Genomic DNA, 5,212 nt, shown 5'->3' with positions numbered 1-5,212 from the left:
GGTGAGCAAAAGGGTGTCAGAGGACGATGAGTGTTTCTGCAGGAAGGGTACTTGTAAAGAGTGAGAATGGCAATGGGATGTTGAAACGGAGAGAAGTAACAGCCCGGCCCTGTTTCTGACAGCTCTGCCCTCCCAAACGACCACAGGAGGAACATAACGATATATGCCTCCCTGCGGGGCAACTGTGTTTACTCTTACTGCTGCCCTGCTCTGCAGCACCGGAGCCTTATTGCTGGCACAGCACTTTTCCGCTGAGACTGCCGTGGTAATTCAATTAACCAGGCACTTTGTTAGGGCTCTGCATTACACATCTGTATGCAAATCAACTCGCTCACCTAACATATGAATTCAAAGCGATTATATTTGCATGCTGCTGCACCACAGATGGGCTTCCCTGTTATAAATGCAATCTGGTTGTGGTGTGTATATTTAATATCGATTAATAATTCACTCTACAAACCCACACAGCGAGGAAAGAACCTGTTTTTTAAAAAAAATATTAAATGCAAATGATACATTCAGCTGTGGCCCACAAGGAATTCTTGCTTATTTATTAATCTCCATTGAAACAACAGCCTTTATTTTTAACAATACCGACCTGGAAAGGCAGATTCGTGTCTCATTTCAATTAAAAGTTATAGCAGCTCTATTTCCTTACAGGTCTTCAAGGTTCTAGAATGGTGGGCACTGGGAACAGACCTCCTCCTGTGACCAATGAGCCTAAAAGAACAGAGAATATGACCTTTGAGAGCTGCTGAGACATGGAGGACAGATAAAGGAATGAAGCAGGAAAGAACAGGAATTAAAGTTGTGCAGGAGAAAGTTGAAATTATCTGGACTGTGTGAAAGCCAGCACCAAGGGGAGGGGATGTGACACACACTGAGTTACTAATGAGACTTGTCATGCTGATGATGGCTGGAGAGGATGTGAGGGAAAAAAAAGTTTCAGTATGTCCTTAAATATTTCAAATAGCTGAGACGTGTCAGATTGAGAAAACTCTTTGCATATTTTCAACCTTTCCCAATGAATTAGTCATAAGGATGTCATGTTTGTAGCATACACTGTACGGCAGTTCAAGCTATACCTCCATCGTCTAGTTTCCATAAGTCAGAAGGCCATCATAAACCTGTCTTCCTGGAAGTCGTATCCACCCCTGTGAGCCTTCTGAGAGTGTAATCCAACAGCTGGACCTGTCAAGACAAAGACAGAAGAATGCTTGGTTACTTCAATTAACAAAGAGTTCACAAACAGGCGAGTCAAGGTGAACATTTGCTCAGAAAAGCTCAGCAGGTAGATGTGATAGGAAGGTTTCATCGCCCGTGAGCCATCCTAACTTTCCAAGCTGGATGATCTTGAGGAGTTGCTACTGGGATGCATGATAAGTCGTGTTGAGCAGCGAAGCACAAAGTTTTAACGCACAGCATAATGCAACCCACCAGCACAGATGGACATCCTCATAATTGTTTCTACACTTTCTTGTGATCGTGTCAAACAAGCGAGTGTTTCCCCTTTTAGAGATTCTTCTTTAGACATCTGCTGCTGTGAGGATACTTTTCCTCCGTTATTGTAATGGTATGTTGTGACGTTTTCCATCAGTTCAGCGACATTTTTGGCAAAGAATGAGGCTGAAATACCCGCTGTGCATTCTGTAAGTGGAAGAGGAGACAGCCTACAAGGTGGATCAGTGACAAAGCAGCAGCACACTGCTATTTTAGAATGATTCGTCATCCTGCGTGCAGTAGTCATGGTTCAACTAAGGGATAATCATGTGCTTTTAGGTGTGAAAGGTGTCACTCTGGAACCATATTCCTGAATGCAAGAAGTAATTAACCGCTCATAATGATTGTGGAGGTGGAACATCTCAAAGGTGATGACAGAGTGTAAATAATTTACCTTACTCATATTATATTGATCAGAAAAAATGAAATAATGATGGACCGGGCTATTCAGACTGTTTCATCTTGATCCTTAGTCTTCTGTGGTTTATTGGTTAGACTGAGTGTCATGAAAGAAAATAGAGCGTCAGACAAAGACAGACAAGGGCAGAGGCAACAATAGACGGAGACGCTGGAGCAGGAAAGATTGAGCCACAGCGGGGGTGTTGACACTCTGCCCCGCCGTCCTTGTACGAGGCTGAAAGATCATCTGTTTCCACTAGCAACAGATGAGCAGCACGGAAATTCTTCATCCTATCATCTGCGCTCGCTCACATACAAACATAGCACTTCATCCTCCCACGCACACAAAATGCACAGTTCACAGATCGGCTGGATGTCCACTTGGCCTGCCGAAGTACAGTAACGCTCACATCGTCCACATTAGCCAGATCTGATTGACACTATCCCCACAGCGACCGCCGTGGCAGCCAAGGTCAGTGTGGAAAATGCTGTGTGGCGGTGGAATTAATTACTGCGAGGCTAATTAGCACCCACAAATTGAAGCTCACACACACACATATATATATATCGGATGTGCCTCACTCATGTATATTCATATATGGACATGTAAGTATAGGAGGATAAACCCACCCTCAAAGAGACATATGTGAGCGCTCACATGCAGAGAACATGCACAGGTTCTGAAACCACAGGTACGAAAATAAACATATGCACGCATATATTTCCACGGAAGCCAGTTCTCTCACACACACACGCACACACACACACACACTCTACAGCTAAACACAAATCTGCATAAACGCTTACAAATGCATGCAAGGATGCCTGTAAACTCACAAACTCAGAGAACCAGGAACAGCTGCATGAATACACAAACATCCTAATATATACGCATACACTTAACGCTGAAGGAGGCTTTTACTGACTCATGCGCCACACTCACAGACACACACGAACACACACAGATCTCCTTATCTGGTGACCAATCTTAATTGGAGCTGCTACTCCTGTCCGATGGGGTCCTCCTCCTGTCTCATCCCTCCCCTTCTCCTTCACCTCCTCCTCCTCTTCTTCCTCCGTCTGCCTCGTCTTTTGTCCTCTACCCGCCTCCTCCATGTTTCTATTTTGGCTGAGTTGAGCCGACCTTTCTCATTGTCTATCTGTAGGAGATCCAGAGTTCTCATCAAACACGACCTCTCAGCGTGGCCTCTCCCTGTTCTCTCCCTCTCTAGTTTCACTTTCTTCTTTCTCCTCCTCTCCTCTGTCTGTCCTTCTTCCAGCTCGCCTTTGTTCTCCTCTACATCAAGTGAGAGGGACAGAGGGTTGGGACCTGCAGCAGCGGGTGCTGCTGAGTAGAGGCTTTGATCAGACGGAAAGCCAAGAAAGGTCGCTGACAGACTGTTAGAGCTCATCCTCGGCAGCCTTAAGACGTGAACTGTAGCTCAATCCATTAAGCATACACAGCGGAGAGTGTGCATTACAGGAAAAACAACTTTTCTGTGCTGCTAGCTGCACTGCTCATACACAGTGTTGATAATGACACCGTAGCCTTTGTCCCCCATCTTCTATCCCACTAATTAATGAAGGAGTATGTGTTTGTATGTCTGCATGTCTGTTTTCTTTACTCAAGACTTGCTCTCTAGCAACAGGAAGAGAGAGACTAAACAAGAGCTGGTGACAGCATAATCAACACCATCAGTTATGACAATGGTGCTTTGCAAAGATGGCTGCACCTGGTCTAAGTGTGGATTCCCCTGGAGATGAAGCTGCAGGAAACACTTATTTTAGACACAAATCCAACAGTTGTGCACTGCAAATTGGAAATGGCTTATCACACCAGTACAACTGAAATGCACAAGGCACTTGAAGCAAAAGCATCCCGAAGCACTTTGTCAAGGATACAGCGACAGACAACCCTCTCCTGCAAATGCCCCATTCCAAACAGCCAATAGTCCTCCTCAGTTCTTGGTTGGAATTAGACTCATTTCTCAAGTCGACATTCTTGTTTGTAGTTGTAGCACGGACAGAATGAATATATATCATGTAATCATACTAACTTTTGGAAACCGCCTGATAGCAAGGCAAAAATTTGATTCTTGTTACCAAATAGTTTCGCAAAAGTGACTTTGTGTTCATTCCAGAGAGACTATTACCAAGAAGAACAAACACAACAAGATCTTGCAATGTGGTGAGAAATTCACACCACTTTTCTCTCCTTCTGTTCCTTTCTAAACAAATATCCCTCTGCAGATAAAAGTTTTAAAAGAAATTAACATGTCCGAAAAACATGTTTATTGATTTTTTTTAAAGGTCATGAACTACTGCCCTCTAATCCATAAACTCTTCTGTTCTTCCCTGAGTTTTTACTGGTTTCTACTGGAGAGTTTTTGTAGCTCGTTCCACCCTGGCCTAGGGAAACATAGAAGCAATATTTGAATAAAATTAACCTCTTCACAGTTCCCAAGAACTATCAGTAACACTGGTTCCAGCCCTGAAAGTATTTATTTCTTAAAAATGTTCAGAGGGACACATTTGCCTCAGGATATGTACCCTGAGGACTGAACAAAAGCCAAATCTCTTACCTCAACTCCCAGTTTAGGAAAACAGGAGCAAAGAGATTAGACAAAAATGCTACCAATCTCAACACTATTTACAATGATTTGACAAAAGGTGTAGACCAAAGCACGCTGGCTGGACATGGAGAGAGGAGAGCCAACGGCAGCTTTTAACCTGCGGTTGTCAAGCTGGAACCAATTAATCACTCACTCAGCCAATCAGAAAGACTCACCTGCAGCAATTTACACATTGAATCTCATCAGCAGGTTCACCAGAGAGAGAGGAAAGCAGGTTATAGTATCTACATGCACACAGAGGAGCTAAAAACTAATATTAAAACATAGTTTCCCTGTACAAACTCAGTTGTAAATCATTGCTAAATGTGAATATGCAGCGTGAACATCCATGGAAGTTAAAAAGTTAAAACTTCAAAAAACACTGGAGGAATCCTTCAGCTTGCAGTTACAACCCACCCAACTTATTAAGGCCAATTCATGCTTCTGTGTCTGCATGTTTTAATTGTTTGGGGAAGCTGTGGCTCAGCATGTACAGTGGGTTATTAAGTAATTAAAGGCCAAATCCATGCTTTCTGCCTGTCCACAAGGGTACATAAGACGCAAATTTAATCAGACACACAAGTCAACGAAGGTGGGCCATTTGTGTGCAGCCAAAGATCTGTGGCAGTCTGAACTGAAGAAAACAAATGCAGTGTAAAATGAGGAAAGACTGAGCAAGGAGATTTTCTGTCATCCATGTC

General features: G+C 43.5%; 1 long non-coding RNA gene across 1 annotated transcript; it reads right to left on the bottom strand.

The window, feature by feature from the left end:
* Positions 1-517: 517 nt before the first annotated feature.
* Positions 518-3,181, bottom strand: LOC127532172 (uncharacterized). Its single transcript, XR_007939497.1, has 2 exons — positions 1,086-3,181; positions 518-720 (listed from the first exon to the last, which is right to left on the bottom strand). It is a non-coding gene; the product is annotated as an uncharacterized LOC127532172 (long non-coding RNA).
* Between the last annotated feature and the right edge of the window lie 2,031 nt (positions 3,182-5,212).

The sequence above is a fragment of the Acanthochromis polyacanthus genome, chromosome 2 (genome assembly GCF_021347895.1).
Source record: "Acanthochromis polyacanthus isolate Apoly-LR-REF ecotype Palm Island chromosome 2, KAUST_Apoly_ChrSc, whole genome shotgun sequence".
Classification (NCBI taxonomy): Eukaryota; Metazoa; Chordata; class Actinopteri; family Pomacentridae; genus Acanthochromis; species Acanthochromis polyacanthus.
The sequence above is the reverse complement of the archived record's forward strand: the minus strand, read 5'-3'. Positions and strand labels throughout refer to the sequence as shown.